At 43.1% G+C, this 19905-nt stretch overlaps 1 protein-coding gene across 1 annotated transcript in view; it reads right to left on the bottom strand.

Annotated features, from left to right (window-relative positions):
* The window catches only part of LOC144505046 (teneurin-2-like), a 2673959-nt gene that overhangs the window by 2224821 nt on the left and 429233 nt on the right, over positions 1-19905 (bottom strand). Inside the window, exon 5 of the mRNA XM_078230751.1 lies at positions 7285-7377. The gene's annotated coding sequence lies outside the window, so the exon portion shown is untranslated. The remainder of the gene's footprint in view (positions 1-7284; positions 7378-19905) is intronic.

Here is a 19905-nt window from a genome sequence, read left to right as displayed (position 1 = left end):
ACTCTGTAAATGCCAATTGCTCATCCAATATGAGAAATTAATGATCAAAATCACTTCCCTTTGAACTTGCAGCTGCTATCTTTTGGTAGAATAGAACTTCTTTGTTGTTCTGAATTCAAGTGTGTTATTCAATTCAAGTTTATATTTCCTTCTGCAATGTGATGAACACATTTTATTGTATGGAATCACACGGCTAATTTATTGATATGTACCGACTTGTAGTGGTAATAATGTCCAGAATTAAATCTCTATCCCCCACCAATGGGTGTTTTCAGATGGCATTGTGACTAGTCTTACAGGTGCCTTCACATGACTGATAGCCTTCACTAACACTGAGCAAAAGGAACAGATTGCTGCAATGTGTTAGCATACTGGTTGAGACCTGAAGGGCTAGAACTCCCTCCTTAAACCTCTCTGCTCCATTCTCCTTCTTCATGACACGCGTAAAAAACTACCTCCCAGCCCTTGTCATACTAACTCGTTATATGGCTTGTGTCAAAGCTGAGTCATTCCTGTGAAGCACTGTGTTACTATCATAAAGATGCGACAGAAAGTTGCTGTTTGAATCTGACATTGATTATTCAACTCTAACAACAAAGGGCCAATGTGAAATGGCTTTTGGGCAATACCGATTTTCTCGATGCTTAACTCTGGTTGAATTCAATTTTTGGCTTTTGGGCTCATCCATTACTGTGTGATCTTGTCTGTGAATGACTGTGCGACCAACAGTTTTATATACGAGGAAGAAAATGATGTATAAGTGGCAGCAATTGCGCTGAAAGTTCATAGCTATTGTAGGTTGAAAGATAAAGCAGTTATATAGTACCTTTCATTACCGCAGGACAATTAAGCACTTTTGAACCATTATCACTGTTGTAATAGCACATAGTAGCCAATTTATTCACAAGAAAGTCCAACAGTAAATTAAACGATCAGGTAGTCTGCTGTAGCAGTGTTAGCTGAGGGACAAATGTTGTCAAAACCTCCAGAGAATTGTCTTGCCCTTGTTTAAATAGCTCCATAAGATCTTTCAAATCCATCTTGTTAATTTAACATCTCATCGGAAAAATGGCACTTCTGACATTGTGCAATATTCCTTCCATACTGTGGTGAAGCGTCAACCTAGGCAATGGGTTCAAATCTTTGGAGTGTTTATTTGAATTCCGTCATGGGATGTGGCAGTTGCAACTAAGGTCACCATTTATTGTACATCCCTGGCTGCAATGAGAAAGCATTCCTCCAGAATCAGGAAGCACTTTCATGATCTTTGTATATACACTGCAATCACGTGAACAATGGTGGAGGGGATGAATAGACAATTGAATGGGTTGTTGTTCAAACTAAGTGCTTTGTCCTTGACAATCTCGGTCTTATTGAAGGTTGTTGCGACTGCATTCATCCAGGCAAATGGGACAGTTTTGCATCATACCTCTGACTTGTGACTTGAAGGTTGTAGAAAGTCTTTGGGAAGTCTGCAGAATACTGACCTGCTCCAGTATCCACAGCATTTCTGTGTTAGATCCTGTTGAGTTTTTGGACAATGGTAACCCTCAGGACGTTGATGAACGGGATTCAGCAAAGGTAATGTCATTAAATGTCACGGGGAGGTGGTTAGGCTCACTTTGGGGAGATTCCTATAAACCAATACTTATCTGGCATAAATTTTATTTGCTATTATTAACCAAAGTCTCGGTGTTGTTTGGATCTTGTTGCATATGCAAATGGACTGCTTCATTATCTGAACAACTGTAAATTGAACTAGGCAATCATAAGAAAAAAGCTCCATTTCTGACCTTATGATGGAATAGAGGTCATTTATGAAGGACTGAAGATATTTGAACCCAGGATGCTGTCCTAGGAAACTCCTGCAGAGAAGTCCTTGGGTTAAAATGATAGCCTTATAATAACAACCATTTTGCTTTGTGCTCGGTATGACTGCAGCCCCTGGGGTGCTTCCAACAATATCAATCAATTTCATTTTTACTAAGTCTCCAAGATTGAATGCTACTTGGAGACCAAGTAGAGTTACTCTCATGTCATGCCTGGGATTCAGGTCTTGTGCCCATGTTTGGCTCGTGATTGCAATGAGGTGGGGAGCCAAGTGGTCTTGGTGAACTCACATTGGGAATTGATGAGCAAGTGAATAACTGCCACATGATAGCACTGTTGACAACTGCTCCCATCACCGTGCAGATAACTGGGAGTAGGCTGATTGGACATTAATTAGCTAGGTAGGATTTGTCCTGCTTGATGTGGATAACGTAGGGATTGAACCCATTACTATCTGGCTTAGAGGGAGAGGAAGCCAGGAAGGGCGGTGCCAAATATTGGGGTTGTGCAGTGGCAGTTCTCTGCTAAGGTTAGGGCAGAGAGACAGAGCTTGATTTTGTGTTGACACATCCAAAACCTGCCCTGGCAATGTTTGCTGCTGACACTGTATTCTTGAAATGGAAAAACAAAATTCTAGTTTCATCACCAAACCAAGTGAATTCAAAAGCAGTTTGTGAAAAGAATTCTAAAAGAAATATTTGAAACTAAATTGCCATGTTGTGTGTGTAAACCAAAATTACACATTTACTTCACAATCCTCAAATGAAGAGATTGGCAACAAGATTCCACATTTTTGTTGACTCAAATCAGAACCAATGCAAAATACACATGATTTAACAGGTAAATGATACTTTGAATGAAAAATAAATTTCACTTTAAATGGTCGATACACCATACACAGCCACAAGCAGCCACGTCACTCCCTACACAAACGTGGTACTACATATCTACACAGCTGCACAATATGCTGTTCTTTATTCACTCATGGCAGGTCAGGTGTCCTATCAACTACAGCTTTTACTTTTGAGCTACACAGATATGATTGTCACCAGCAAGGCGCATTTCTACAACCCTGCTCTCTCCTGGGTCACAAGAGTCCTGATGTGTCGCTTCCCAGAGTTCCTTTTCAGCCAGACAACCAATAACATCCCAGTTCATGGTTTGTTCTCTTCTGAGAACATTCTGCACCAGGAATCATAGAATCCCTACAGTGCAGGAGGAGGCCATTCAGCCCATCAAATCTGCGCTGGCTCTTTGGAGTCTTTCAGCTATTCATACTGCAGTATGGTTTTAACTTATCTCCTTTTCTGCCAAACAAACATCTGACCTGTTTCTGAGAGTGATATACTTCTTCTCCTTAAAATACTTCTCTGCGTTCCTCTTTTTGGTCTCTGTCTGTTTCCTCTTTGTGTCTACATCTGTGTACTAATTACCTTCATCCTCCAGCTCCTCTGTTCGTTGCTCTCCTTTATATCTACCAACCACATGGTTGCATTCTTAACTTCCTTCCTGGTGGTACTTCCAGGTCAAGGGTGGCCTGGTCAAATGGACCAGTATTTAAAACCACAGAATCTCTACAGTACAGAAAGAGGCCATTTGGCCTATCAAGTCTGCACTTACCCCTTATTATTCAATTTGTTATTTTTATTATCTTACATTCAAGAAAATTGCAAGTGATCCCTTTGTGATTAATGCAAACTCGCAAAAGTCCTATCCAGGCATTGTTGGTAACAGATTCCAAGGAGATTTTAATGGAATGATAAATGTTCCATGCTGCACTGCTTCTGGGTCAAAGGTCATCACAATGTATATACACTAAATGGGTGATAAAGCATAGTGGAAAACAAGGTGTATTCATGAGCGAAATCCCAGGACAGATTCAGCACAGTGGCAGAGTGGTTAGCACTGCTGCCCCACAGCACCAGGGACTCGGGTTTAAATCCGACCTCGGATAACAGTCTGTGCGGAGTCTGCACGTTCTCCCCGTGTCTGCGTGGGTTTCCTCCGGGTGCTCCAGTTTCCTCCCACATTCCAAAGATGTGCGGGTTAGGTTGATTGGCCATGCTAAATTGCCCCTTAGTGTCAGGGAGACTAGCAGGGTAAATAGGTGGGATTACAGGGATAAGGCCTGGGTGGGATTGTCGTCAGTGCAGGCTTGATGGGCTGAATGGCCTCCTTGTGCTCTGCAGTGTTCTAATTCTAATTCATTACTTATCGCTGAGGTCTGGTTAACCTTCTGCCCCCAAAATCTAATGTTGAGAGTTAAATATCTGTGAGGCAAAGACAGATTTTACCCGTGAGTGAGGATTGGCAACCCTGAGGGATTGCCCCAATGTGTTCACATATTGGGGAAACGAGGATTTAAATTTGAAATAAGCAGATTGTCCGTGACTAAGTTTTGAAACACTGTTATTAATATTGTTTACGCACCTGCACATCTTTTCAAGATACCGACATCAATTCGGAGCTTTATTTTTTTTTAAATCTCTAATTGTACAGATCAAAGAGCTGGAATTGTAAAATCTAAAAACACTTTTGACACACTTGGCCTGAAAGCACAGGGAAGCTCGATAATTATGCAGTGTTAGAATGGAATAATCACCAAAGCTCCACTCCCCATTCATGACCACCGCATCTGGTTTTAATTCAACACTTTATGAGCTATTTCAACTAATCATGTTATCAGCATTCATTGTTTAAACATGTATACTGAAAAAAAAATAAGGATACAGAAATGTTAATAACAATTCTGTGTCGCAACATTTTTGAAAAGACCTAATTCATTAGCGGGGCCACCCTAATTAGAAAGACCCTATCTTCCACTCAGTCAGGTTGCAGCAGCTAATCTCAGCTGGGGAGACAGTAAGAGTGCATTGTTCCACATTGCCGCGTTATAGTAGCATAGTGCCATCTCGTGGCCACAAATGGGATTATTATATCAATAACTGTGCTCAGAGAAAACTGGGATTTCTTTTAATTTTGTCCAAATCAGCTACAAACCTTTACATAGTCAGCTTTAGAATTAGAGAAAGAATGGTCAGGGTTTAACCACTAAAGGCTGTCAAGGCTGCCACTAAAATGTATTTATTAGTGTCACAAGTAGGCTCACATTAACACTGCAATGAAGTTACTGTGAAAATCCCCTAGTCGCCACACTCTGGCGCCTGTTCGGGTACACTGAGGGAGAATTTAGCATGGCCAATCCACCTAACCAGGACATGGGGGGGCGGCACGGTGGCACAAGGGGTGGCACGGTGGCACAAGGGGTGGCATAGTGGCACAGTGCTTAACATTGCTGCCTCACAGCGCCAGGGACCCGGGTTCGATTCCCAGCTTGGGTCACTGTCTGTGTGGAGTTTGCACGTTCTCCGCGTATCTGCGTGGGTTTGCTCCAGGTGTTCCGGTTTCCTCCCACAGTTCGAAGATATGCAGGTTAGGTGGATTGGCCATGCTAAGTTGCCCCTTAGTGTCAGGTGGACTGGTCAGGATAAATGCATGGGGTTATGGGGATAGGGCCTGGGTGGAATTGTGGTCAGTGCAGACTCGATGGGCCAAATAGCCTCCCTCTGCACTGTAGGATTCTATGATTCTATGATTCTATGATCTTTCAGACTGTGGGAGGAAACCGGAGCACCTGGGGAAACCCACGCAGACACGGGGAGAACGTGCAGATTCCGCACAGATAGTCACCCAAAGCCAGGAATTGAACTCAGGTCCCTGGCACTGTGAGGCAGCATTGCTAACCACTGTGCCACCGTGCCGCCCACACTACAATCCAGTACATTAATTAATGCAATCCAGTACAGTGACGAGGGAGGGCTGCATTGTCGGAGCTTCCATCTTCCAGATGAAACATTAAACTGAGGCCATGTCTTCCCTTTTGGTGGATGTAAAAAATCCCATGATGCTTTTTTGGAGATGGCCAGGAATAATGGAATGTTAGAATCTCTACAGTGCAGAAAGAGGCCATTCGGCCCATCAAATCTGTGCCAACTCTCTAACAGAGGAACCCATCCAGGCCCTTTCTCGTAACCCCATGTATTTATCCCACTAATCCCCCTAACCTACGCATCTTTGGACACTAAGGGGCAACTTAGCATGGCCAACCAACCTAACCTGCACATCTTTGGGCTGTGGGAGGAAACCAGAGCACCTGGAGGAAATCCACACAGGCATGGGGAGAACGTGCAAACGCTATACAGACAACCACCCAAGGCCAGAATTGAACCCTTGGTGCTGTGAGGCAGCAGTGTTAACTACTGTGCCACTGTGCCGCCCCTGGTGTCATAGCCAACAGTTATCCCCCAGACTGTTTTTATTCCGGATTTCCAGAATCTACAGTATTTTATTTTAGTCCAAACAGCACCTTTATGGATTGAATTAAAGGATAGCAAGGGATCAGTTGCACCTTTAGAAGTTTATGTACACCACCACATATTGAGAGCAATGGGAACAGAAATATAAAACCCAGAACCATAATCATGGAGAATTTCAACTACCCACAAATAAATTGGCAAGGAGGGGCAGTGAATGGGTGGAGAAAGAAAAGGAGGTTTTATAGCATTTACAAGGCTCTGTCTGACTAATATACAAGTCCAATAATTGAGGAAATACTTCCCTAGCAATAGCAAATGGGCGAGTGCAGATATGAGAGATAAGTGTGAAACATAAGCTTAGAGTCGGTAACCATGATAGAAGGTGGAAGGAAGCACTTGAGAGACATCGAGGGAGTGCAAAGTAATGTGAAAGGTGCAAACTGTAAGGAAAAGAAGTTGATGCTAAAGGAAATAAACTGAGAAAAATAATGTGTGAGAAATAGAACAGTGGGCAATATTTAAAGCACTGGTTGATTGATTTCAGGAGAAAAAGGCTTCACTGAAACAAAAATATGAGATGCCATGGAGAAATAAAGCGATAAGGATAAATTTGAATGTATAAGCATATACAAGGTACATGAACAACGAGCTTCTGTATGATTCTACATTATTTTGTGCGATAAGCATATATTACAAACTGCATTGTAATTGCCCAAAATAAATTCACTTAGGACGCTTACAAACAGAGCAGAACAAAAGCTTTTATCTCATTAATCTGGGCTTGAAAAAATAAATGAGCCTCCTGCACCTCTCTCTTCCATAATGGTTGAGGACTTAAAGGAATAGATTTCCAACTTGCGTCCAGGTATTTCAAATGCCATGTTTTGTTCTGGAAAATACTTGATTTTCATTCCATTTTTTTCACAGAAAATTAGGCAGTTTCTAATAGCTAGCAAGCCCCAGATTAGATGAATGCCGAGGTTATAGACTGAAATTCAACCCCAATGGTAATAGGAACATCTCGGAGCAAGGTAATCATCGCCGTTGTTACGTCTTCTCAGTTATTACATAATTTCACCAGCATGCATCTTTTTCAAATACTTCCAAAGTTCCGCTAAAGTTATACTCTATCACTTACCTACAATAGTCTACTGTAGATTGGCTCCAGAGGGGTTACAGGATAACACTCTCACTGATAGGAGGCCTTCAGACACAATGCATTCAAGCATGCCTGTAAAAGAAAGGACTTCATTATAGAACAAAGTGAAAAAGTAAAGTTTATTTATTAGTCACAAATAGGCTTACATTAACACTGCAATGAAGTTACTGTGAAAATCCCCTAGTTGCCTGTTCGGGTGTAATGAGGGAGAATTTAGCATGGCCAATGCACCTAACCAGCACACCTTTGGATAATGGGAGGAAACCGGGGAACCTGGAGGAAACCCAAGCCGGGAATCGGACCCAGGTCCCTGGTGCTGTGAGGCAGCAGTGCTAACCACTGACTAGGGTTGCTATTTTTACACTATTTGTCAGTGATAGCGAGGAGGTTTTTATTATTTGTTCATGGTATGTGGGTGCCGCTGGTATGGCCCATCCCTAATTGTCCTTGAGAAGGTGATGGTGGACCATCTTGTTGGGCTGCTGCAGTCCATGTGGTATGGATACACCCACAATATGTTAAGAATTGGAGTTCCAGGATTTCGATCCAGCAGCAGTGAAACAAGCGATAATGTTCCAATTTAGGATGGTGTGTGGCTTGGAGAGGAACTTGAAGGTGGTGGCAACTACTGCCCTTGTCCTGCTAGGTGGTCGCAGTCACAGATTTGGAAGGTGCTGTAGACGGAGCACTGGTAAGTTATTGCAGTGCATCTGTGTTAATGTTGCAAATGCTGTCACAGTTGAGTGAGCTTTTCATTATGATTTGGAGTAGCTGATAGTCATTGGGAATTAGGGAAGGTTAGGGCACTTATACAAGAACCAGTTCCACCTGTGTGGGGGAGAAAACTATGTGGAAAAGAAAGAAATTATGCTATACTGGGTTTTGTGAATAGTAATATGATGAAAACAAACTGACTCAAGCTTCTTCCTTTACATGATGCTTGCTCAGCTCAGTAACATCTGATAGATGATACACGTTGGTAATGGAGGGAGTGAATGTTTGTAGATGGGGTGCCAATCAAATGGCTTGCTTTGTCCTGGATGATGTCGAGCCTCTTGAGTGTTATTGGAACTGCACTCATCCAGGCAAGTGGAGAGTATTCCACTACACTCCTATCTTGTACAATGTAGACGATGGATGGGCCCTGGGGAGTCAGGAGATGGGTTACTCACTGCAGGATTCCTCTGACCTGATCTTGTATCCACAGTATTTAATGGCTAGTCCAGTAGAGTTTCTGGTCAATGGCTACCCCAAGAATGTTGATATTGGGGATTTGGTGATGGTAATGTCATTGAATGGGGAGATGGCTAGATTCTCTCTCATTGGTGATGGTCATTGTACGGCACGAATGGAAAAACAGTAGATAATTCTTTGGGATGTCATTTACATTTTACTGTGAATCAATTTGAGGTGATACACATTTAGAATGGAAGGGACAAGTCCAGAGAGGTTCACAGCAGAGGAGCAGAGAATTGGAATAGAAATTTCTCCTGCAAGCATTGTGCTTACCAATATCTAAATATCAGGCCATGAGCCTTGTAGTGTCTGAGTGATTAGCAGCCACCAGCTTTGAACAACAACAAACTATTTATTCAAACAACTTAGTGCTACCAACTTCTACAGCTCCAGGATCGATTCTTCCTGGGAAAGCTTGCACTTAGCTCCGGGATTCCCACTCTTTGGCCAGATCGGGTCACATGACCTTCCAAAACCTTGCCCCCTTAAAGGGTCTTGCTACTATACGCCTGATCTGTGCAGACATCATGGTCACCACCATATGAATCCTCAGTGATTTCAGGAATCCCTGCACGGTGTCTCATATTTTGCCCTGACACAATTTAGAAACGACGGTCCTCTCCATGTCCCAGAACTCTACTGCAAAATTTGAGAAACACTCGATGGATCAGGCACTGCAAAAACTATTTTTTTTCCAGTTCCACAATGACCAGAGAATTTCAACGGTGATGATCCAACCATTCAGTGTCTCTTCTCTGAATGAATGTCCCCATTTTGTGCTTCTTTTCCCCAAAAGTATCACAACAACAATTTGCATTCATATAGTACCTTTTACATAATGGAGCGCCTCAAGTTGCTTTACAGGACACCAAGCCACAGAAGAAGATATTAGGTCAGATAACCAAAAACATGGTCAGAGAGATAATTTTGAAGAAGTCTCTTATAATAGGAAAGCGAGAGAGGCCGAGAAGTGGGGGGTGAGAGGTGAGAGCTTGGGGCTGAAGCAACTGAAGACATAGCCATCAATAGTGGAGCAATTATGGGTGGAATAAACAAGGGGTGAGAATTAGAGGAATGGAGATATCTTAGAAGGTTTTGGGTGTGGAGATCAGGGAGGGGCATGGCATGAAAAGATTTGAAAACAACCATAGGAATTTTCAAAGAAAGACATTACTTGACTGGGAGCCAAGTAGATCAGCAAACACAAGGGTAATAGGGGAAGGAGAATTTCTTTGAGTTAGGAGATGGGGAGTAGAGTTTAGGATGACCTAAAGTTTATGGGGAGTAGAATGTGGCAGGTCAGCCTGGAGTGCATTGGAAAAGCCAAGTCTAGAGGATAGAAAGATATGCATGAGAATCAACTCGCACCTATTCATGTAACGTTGCATCTTCCACCTGACTGCCAATCTCGCCATCTCTTTCTGAAGGTCTTTTACATCCTTCACATTGCCTGCCAAACAATTTTAATTTATGTAATCTCATTAACATAGTAAACAGGGAAGGCACTTCAGTGGAAAATTGTCAAACACCACTTAAAATCCCCTATGCTTGCCCAATTCTCTTCCCACTCCTAGTAGTGCACTAAGGCAGACGTTTGTCCGTTTCCGTATCTAGTAATTCCCTGAACAGGTTGCTAGAAGCTTGTAGCCTGAAGGATGCCACTCCATATCAAGCACGACTGATTAGTCTCTCCTGCTCTTACCACCAGCCATTGGCGTGTTTGGAAGGATTTGCAGGTTGACACACACAACCTGTATGACCGCGTTATGAACGCACTTTCCTTGGCCATCAAGTCCGAGGATGGGTCTCGATCCTGGAGTATCCAGCTCAGAGGTAGGGGGTCGCTACCACTGCATCACAAGACCGCTAACCTATGCTCGTGCTGCCAGAGTATTTGAAGTCTCAGCACCCTAAGTTCTAGTCACTTGTACATACAAACAGCAAAACTAGTCCAGCATATTGTTTGATGGAAGGGAAGTGTGAGAGGGAAGCTGATGAAAGAAGTTGTAAGCGGGGATGTGGGCAAGTCCTTTCAGTTGATCCACCATCTCAGAGCTACAGTACATCAAAATAAATTTGGCAACCTTTAGTGAGTGCCTTAGACAAGTGTTTTTTCCCCCAGCTAAATATGCACAGCATAGACCTGTATGAAAAACATTTAATATTTGACCATTCGACATTGTGCTCATTAGCAGCACTTTTTGGTTTAGATATGATTTTTGTTGCAGTGATTAATGATCTCCATTATGATGCCAGGTCTGTTGCTAAAGTGCTCACTTTCTATTTTTCCAGTTAAATTATGTTTTAGAAGTCTTGCAGTTCAGAATGATTACAATGCTAAAAGGTATTGCTGAAATGAAAATACTTATTACAGCAAATTTTAATATTTATTTTAGCATTAGTGCACCAGCTCTATAAAACAAAAGGAGAAAACCTTCCTGGCAGTCGAGGGATTAATTAAAGATTGAATCGTAATTCAGGATCAGGATTGAACTTTATATCACCGCAGATGTCGGCGCTTAAGTCGAACTTTCCGAAGCCTTGAATATCTCTCCGAAAATATGGGATCAGTTTATAGGTTGAGAATAAAAGGGGACCATCGACAAGGGTGTGGTTGGTCGACATTTTGAAACGACATCCGATGCAAAGAGTGGATGTGTCTTAAATTCCTGCGCATCTTTGCAACACAGCCCATGGCCAGAATTCCCCAGTGCCGTACGTCCCGCCACCACTGCCAGCGAGAATGGAGAATTTAGCACTTAGCCAAATCTCCATTCACAACAGCGGGACCGGAGAATCCCAACCACAGACGAGGTTGGAGAATCCCAGCCCATATCTCCCGCTTGATCCCTTGCGCTCGATTACAACGGCAAGTGAAACATGTATTTATCGGGTGAAAATTGAGGCAGACGACTAATTCAAGTAGAGTATGTAATGGCTGAAAAGGGGTGAGGGGATGATTTATAGAGTCCCTGAATCATAGAATCCCTACAGTGCAGAAGGAGGCCATTTGGCCCATCCAGTCTGCACCAACCACAATCCCTCCCAGGCTGTAACCATATATTTATTCCCATAACCCCACATATTTACCCTGCTAATCCCCCTGACACTAGGGTTAATTTAGCACGGCCAATCAACCTAACCTGCACATCTTTGGACTGTGGGAGGAAACCGGAGCACCCGGAGGAAACCCACGCAGAATGGGGAGAACATGCAAAGTCCACACAGACAGTGACCTGAGGCCGGGATTGAACCCGGGTCCCTGGCGCTGTGAGGCAGCAGTGCTAACCACTGTGCCACCCGCAACCGGTTATGCACTGAGCATATGCAAAAACATGGTATTAGTGGCTGGAAAAATGGGATCATCTTAAATGTAAGATTGACTTATACACAGCGATTTATAGTAATAAATATAGTTAGGAGTACTGCTCTTCACATCAACAGTTGATTGCAGCTATAGAAAAGTCAACTGGACTGTAAGATGAAATTGCTGTTCTGACCAAAGTCTGCCATGTTTCATCCAATGATATTTGAAGAGTGCAGTTCATCCCTCCATGAACTGGCTGCGAATGTGAAACCTGGTTTATTGTGGCAAGTGCAGCTGGTTGTGACAGCTTCTCAAGTGGGCAGATGTACACATGGAAACAGAACATTTGTAGCACAGAAGGAGGCAATTCAGCCCATTGTGCCTCTGCCAGCTGAGAAAGAACTATCCAGCCCAATGCCGCTTTCCAGCCCTCGGTTTGTACTCCTGTCGGTTACTACGCTTCAAGCACATGTCCATGTTTATTTTGCAAACATAATGAGGGTATTCGCTTCCATCATCCTTTCCAGCAGTGAGTTCCAAACACCACCACCCTTCAGAAATTCTTCTGAACTCCCCTTTCATCCTTTTATCAATGGGTTTAAATTTACATCCCGCTGGTTATTGGCCCCTGCTGTTAATGGAAATAGGTCATTTTTATCCACTTTATCTGGAGCCCTTCATAATTTTATGCACCTCAGTAAATCTCCTCTCAGCTTTCTCTGCTCCATGAGAACTTCCCCAGCTATTTAATCTTTTCTTGTAGCTGAGTTCTGCATTTCTGACAAATTTCTCTTAAATCTTCTCTATACCCCTCTCTAGTACAATCCTTCCAGTAATGTCATAGCCTGAACTCTACACAATACTCCAGCTGTGGCCTAACTTGAGCAAAACCTCCCTGCTCTTACATTTTATGAGTTTGCTAATAATGGTAAGTATCCTGTATACCTTCCTTAGCAGCTTATCAACTTGTCCTGTTACACTCAGGGTTTCTGAGTTATGCATAACAGGTTATTAATCTTGAAGCTATTTGTCCCTCTGTACCTCAACTGGAGGTGGCATGGTGGCTCAGTTGTTAGCACTGCTGCCTCACAGCGCCAGGGACCTGGATTCAATTCTGGCCTTGGATGACTGTGTGGAGTGTGCACATTCTCCCTGTGTCTGCGTGGGTTTCCTCCGGGTGCTCCCATAGTCCAAAGATGTGCGGGTTAGGTTGATTGCCCCTTAGTGTCAGGGGGAACGAGTAGGGTAATTACATGGAGTTAAGGGGATAAGGCCTGGGTGGGATTGTTGTCGGTGGAGACTTGATGGGCTGAACAACCTCCTTCTGCACCGTAGAGATTCTATGATTCTATTCTTTTCAATGTCTCACCACAGAGACCGTATCATGTGTAAAGACTTGCTGGCATAATGCCGGTGTGTTATAACATCATTAGAGGGATCGAGATGTTGACAGAACACTTCGTGGGCTCAGGATAACAATAATAGAAGTGGCTCTGTGGATGCTGAAAGTCCAGCAGATTTACCACCAGCTGCCTGAGAAACATGCACCAATAGTTGTCAGCACAAAAACACAATGAAAACAGCAAATAGACAGGAAATTGCATGAGCTAGTCTGCTAGAAGGATGACCTTTCATCTCTGGGACTTGGGCTGAACTCCATGCCACACTGATGGGATCAGACCATTTGCTCTCTGCCAACTGCATTGAGTTTGGGCAACCAGAGTCTAGCGTCTTCTTCAAAACTGTCTGTTATGCATAACTAATTGGCACTTAATTGCTAGTCACAGCCAGACAGAGCACAAGACAGCCTGGTATGAGAAGTGAAAATGTCAACGATTGCTAGACAGAACCTTTCTGAGGTCATGGACAAGGTGCATTGAAGAAGCTGCGTGGAAGCAGCTTTGTCTTCATACTAATATGAGGACCTGACATAGAAGCACTTGATAATATAATACAAAAAGTGGAAATATATTCCTTTACTCAGCACTGACACCCTTTATTGCAATAATCACAAAAGTTCACTTGGGGAAATAAAAAGTAGCTTCAAGAATAATAACCTAATTATCCATAACCAGGCACCTGTTCTTACAAATGGAATTTTCCATTATTGACAAGTGTTTTTGAGAACAGTGAAAGCGAGAGCTACAAAGCCTGGATATCACAATCAAATGAAAAATAAAATCAGTAATAAGTTACTTGATAACCCAGATGGGAGGGGGTGGCATAGTAGTATTGTCATTGGACTAGTAATCCATGACTCAGGCACCGGGGACCCAGGTTTGAATCCCACCATGGCAGATGGTGAAATTTGAATTCAATAAAAATCTAATGATGACCATGAAATCATTGTCGATTATCCTAAAAACCCATCTGGTTCATTAATTCCTCCTTAAGGAATCTGCCACACGTACCTGGTTACCTGGCCTACATGTGGTTCCAGACTCACACCCACACAATGTGGTTGACTCTTAAATGCCCTCTGAAAATGGCGTAGCAAACCACTTCATTTAAGAGCAATCAGGGAAGGGCGATAAATGCTACCAGTGACGCCACATCCCCTGAACAAAAAAAGAAGCACAACATTCCTTAACAAAAAAAAAAATCAACTAGAAAGAGTGCAGAAAAGATTTACTAGGATACTACTGGGACTTGATAGTTTGAGTTATAAGGAGAGGCTGGATAAACTGGGACTCTTTTCCCTGGAGTGTAGGAGACTTAGGGATGATCTTATAGAGGTCTATAAAATAACGAGGAGCATAGATCAGTTAGATAGTCAACATCTTTTCCCAAAGGTAGGGGAGTCTACACCCTCGAGACCAGGCAACATTCTGGTGAACCTTCTTTGCATTTTTCTCCAACACTTCCACATTCTTTTGGCAGTGTGGCGACCAGAACTGCATGCAGTACTCCAAATGTGGCCTAACCAAGGTTTTATATAGCTGCAAGACTCCACAATTTAAATCATTCAATTTTGGGGCCCATTGTTAAAAAAATACTTACACCATTAATTACCAGACTTAACCTTGGATGATGCATTTACCAAACAGTTCATGTGCAAATCCAGAGCAAGTTCTTAAATTAACAGGGAGGTTAAGAGCAAGTTGTTACTTGTGTGAAGCAAATAGTGGACACCATAAACACCTGAGCGATAAATTCTGGAGATTCACAAGAGATGATGGCTCTCTTAATCCCGTGAACTTGCTGGTTAATTTCACGTTAATCACAGCGTGCAGCATTAACAAGCAGTTATTTTTCTAACAGGTTCTGGTCCAAGGAGCCTTTAAACTTGTAGCTGATTAATTAATAAGCTCAGATTTACAGGCCCAGTTAATATTCTTGCCTTTGATTGGAAGGTTGAAGAGTCAGAAGTTCATGCCAGAGACGTAAGAACAAAATTGAGTCTGATGCTCTATGCAGTATTGAGGAAACACTGCACTGTTGGAGGCGAGAAGGAATTCTAGACTGACCCACCCCGCTGTCCTCTCAGGTGGGAGAGAAAGATCCCAAAGCGCTCTTTTAACGAGGAGTAGGGGAGTTATTCCTAATGCCATGTCCAATACATATCCATCAAAAGTAAAATCACTGAAAGTGATCATCTAATCATCACCACATTACTGTCATGGAAGCTTGCTCTGCACAAATTGGCTACTGTGTTTCTTACATTACAGATGGAATTCTCCGAGCTCATTCGCCCTGCCAGTGAGGATGGAGAATGGAGAATTTGGTGCTCAGCCGAAACTCTATTCACTGCAGCAGGACTGGAGAACCTCAGCTGTGGGCAAGGTCAGAGAATTCCGGTCTACAGCAATGACAACATTTGAATCATACTTCCTTGGCTGTAAAATGCTTAGTGATGTTCTAAGTTTGTGAAAAGCTTGATATCGACGCAGGCGGCACAGTGACACAGTGGTCAGCACTGCTGCCTCACAGCACCAGGGATCTGAGTTCGATTCCCGGCTTGGGTCACTGTCTGTGCGGAATCTGCATGTTCTCCCCGTGTCTGCATGGATTTCTTTCGGATCCTCCGGTTTCCTCCCACGATCTGAAAGACGTGCTGGTTAAGTGGATTGGCCATGCTAAATTCTCCCTCAGTGTACCCAAACATGCGCCAGAGTGTGGTGACTAGGGGATTTTCGCAGTAACTTCATGGCAGTGTTAATGTAAACCTACTTGTGGCTAATGAATAAACCTTTTTTAAAGCCTTTCAGATATTTACCTTTTAACTTTTTTACGAATCAGACCCATATTTTGCCTTCAAAACCTAGGCGATATTGTTAAATACAAATATTCCAACTGGGATTCTGCTGGTCTCCTAGCTCTGAAACCATGGTCCTCACTGGTCTCTTGAACCAGACCTACTTGGATTATACACGGTGTTATTTATTTAAATGCTTTCACGTCGGACAATTCTTGAGCTCCACTTTAGGACTTGGGCTCATGACATTTCAATGCAGTCCTTCGGGAATGCAGCATTGTTGAATGGTGCCAATCTTCAGAGCCCCTTTTGCCTGTTTTGGTGGTTCTAGTGAGTATTCAATTTCTTTTTTAAAGAAGAGTTGGTGGCTCTCAGAACAACACCCCTCAACCAACATGCCAAAAGTGAACTAAGTGGTCATGTGTCTCATTTCTTTACTTGGAACTTTGTTGCCTCATAAGAGCGGCAACTGGACCTTACAGCAAATCATTGTCGGGGGAAATATTTCATGATGGCTCAGAGAGACGTGATAAGACATCACATAAAAGCAAGACTATTCTGCTTTCTTTGACAAGTACTGGAAACTACTTATCCTACTTATTAATAACGGGTGCACAGATGATTATGTTTTCAATATACAGAGACTGATGATCAAAACAGCATCACTCCCACAATGCTTAAACAGATTGAAATTAAGATTCGTTCCTCACATCCTTATAAATAAGTTAATTTTCTGGTTACTGATGTTACACAGGTTAATGAAAAATTGTATTTTGAGATAACACTGTGATTTTTATTTTAATCTTATGTTGCAGCTAGTTTAATTGACTTGTTCAGCCATATGGAAGGTCATAACATCGTTTTTATTGTAAATTTATTTGATTATGTTTCTCGCAAACTGCCTGGTTAACATAAGCCAACAGTGATAGCTGGGCAGCATGGTGTGCTGTGAACTTTTAGAAGCATAGAATCCTTACAATGCAGAAGGAGGCCATTCAGCCCATCGAGCCTGCACTGACAACAATCCGACCCAGGCCCTAGCCCCGTAACTCCACATATTTATCCTGCTAATCCCCCTGACTAAGGTGCAATTTAAAGTGTCCAACCCACCTAACCTGCACATCTTTGGACGGTGGGAGGAAACCGGAGCACCCAGAGGAAATACACGCAGATACAGAGAGAATGTGAAACTCTACACAGATAGTCACCCAAGGCTGAAATTAAACTCTTCCCCTGGCACTGTGAGGCAGCAGCGCTAACCACTGTGTCTTCCTGTCTTGCACAACTGATGCCTTTAGTTTCTTTGTTATGAAGTATCATGATAAAACATAATCTGCTTCAGGTTCTCCTAGTATGAGTAAAACTCTTTGCCACGTTGTGGTGTACAATTCCATTAAAATCACAATGACTCCAGGGACAGAAGGCCATTGCCCCACTCTGCCAAAGTAGACCTACCATTGTTAATCCGGACACACTGTTTTCCATCAGCATTATTTTCTGTATGAACTTGGTGGCATTATGGAAAAATATGATCGGCGGACCTCAGGCAAAATATCACTGGTGAGTCGCCTGCCTGGAAGCAAAGTTGGCGTGGAGCCAACTCGCTCCATGCCAGCCAGCCCCGCAACCAAAGAGCACTGCAGGTGGGCTTAACATGGCCAGTGTGGGACCTCTGGCAGTTCTATCAGTCACAGCAACACCACATTAGTGGGCATTGCTAGGACTGCGACCAGGTGGAGGATGACGGGGCATTGGATCCCCAGAAAGAGATAAGTCTGGGGTCTAGGGCTGGGAGGGTTTGGACGGGTTAGGGAGAGGATGGAGAGAGAGGGGTGAGGGTGGTGGGTTTAAGGCCGCTGATGGTTAGGAATAAAGGGGTGGGGTTCAATCTTGGGTGGGAGGGGTGCTGCTGCCCACCTATCGGCAGAGGGCAGAGACTTTCTTCCCGGCCTTTAGAGTCAGAGAGTCATAGAGGTTTACAGCATGGAAACAGGCCCTTCGGCCCAACTTGTCCATGCCGCCCTTTTTTTTCAACCACGAAGCTCGTCCCAATTGGCCGCATTTGGCCCATATCCCTCTATACCCATCTTACCCATGTAACTGTCTAAATGCTTTTGAAAAGACAAAATTGTACTCGCCTCTATTACTAACTCTGGCAGCTTGTTCCAGACACTCACCACCCTCTGTGTGAAAGAATTGCCTCTCTGGACACTTTTGTTTCTCTCCCCTCTCACGTTAAACCTATACCCTCTAGTTTTAGATCCCCCTACCTTTGGGAAAAGATATTGACTATCTGGCTGATCTATACTTCATTATTTTATAGATCTCTATAAAATCACCCCTCAGCCTTCTACACTCCAGAGAAAAAAGTCCCAGTCTAACCAGCCTCTCCTTATAATTCAAACCATTATGTCCCGGTAGCATCCTAGTAAATCTTTTCTCCATTCTTTCTCGTTTAATAATATCCTTTCTATAATAGGGTGACCAGAATTGTAGACAGTATTCCAAGTGCGGCCTTACCAATGTCCTGTACAACTTCAACAAGACGTCCCAACTCCTGTAATCAATATTCTGACTGATGAAATCAAGCATGCTGAATGCCTTCTTCACCACTCTGTCCACCTGTGACTGCACTTTCAAGGAGCTATGAACATGTATCCCTAGATTTCTTTGTTCTGTAACTCTCCCCAATGCCCTACCATGTCCTGGTTCAATCTACCAAAACGCATCGCCTCGCATTTATCTAAATTAAACTCCATCTGCCATTCGCCAGCCCACTGGCCCAATTGATCAAGATCCCGTTGGAATCCAAGATAACTTTCTTCACTGTCCACTATGCCACCAATCTTGGTGTCATCTGTAAACTTACTAACCATGTCTCCTACATTCTCATCCAAATCATTAATATAAATGACAAATAACAGTGGACCCAGCACTGATTCCTGAGGCACACCGCTGGTCACAGGCCTCCAGTTTGAAAACAATCCTCTACAAACACCCTCTGGCTTCTGTCATCAAGCCAATTTTGTATCCATTTGGCTACCTCACCCTGGATCCCGTGAGATTTAACCTTATGCAACAACCGACCATGCGGTACTATTGGAGAAACTATTTAGAAAGATTGGGCTGCCCACTCTTGATGGACTACCCATGCCAAACATTTTATGGCATGAAGAGCGTATTATCAGGATCAAATGGCTTCATAACAATCCAAATTAAACCTTAATTATCTAGTTAAATATGGTGGGCATGGGAATTCAGCACCTGCCCATCACCTGTATTAAGAGGGTGATCTCAAGGTGGGTGGTAAGGTGGAGGGGTGGGCACTTGCCCTATTTTATGCTCCCCTTCCTCCCCCCACCAAAAGCCTGCCTGGCAGTGGCACAAAAAATGATTGAGCCATGTTATTCTAACAAGGCAGGGCCCAGGGAAGTAGCAGGAGGAAAAGTGCAAATGTTTAATTTGATGACGGTCAATAAGGGTTCTGGTAAAAAAGATGCCTTTACAGTTGGACTTAATTATAAAATAGCTACAGCACCCTCCCTATCCCAAACATGGAAATATTGGCTCATCAAAGAAAGATGGCCTGCTGTTGAGAGATAACGGAGTTGATTTTATCTGTGGGAAGTTGCTGCATTTATGTTCCACCTCGCAGTTAATGAAGAGTCAGATGTAAAAGCACGGAATAAGAAGGAAAGAAATTAAATGCCATAAATGTTTAAGTACAAAGTAAGTACAGTGCTATAAAATGAAAGGAGGGGAAGAATTTGCTAAAGTCCCTTTGTGAAAAGTGTCTATCATGAAAGTAGCCTCTGTTCGTAACTGACCTCTATTATAAGCTCGTTCATTAATGGTTCTGCCA

The sequence above is a fragment of the Mustelus asterias genome, chromosome 16 (assembly GCF_964213995.1).
Source record: "Mustelus asterias chromosome 16, sMusAst1.hap1.1, whole genome shotgun sequence".
NCBI lineage: Eukaryota > Metazoa > Chordata > Chondrichthyes > Carcharhiniformes > Triakidae > Mustelus > Mustelus asterias.
This window is presented reverse-complemented; position numbering and strand designations above follow the sequence as displayed.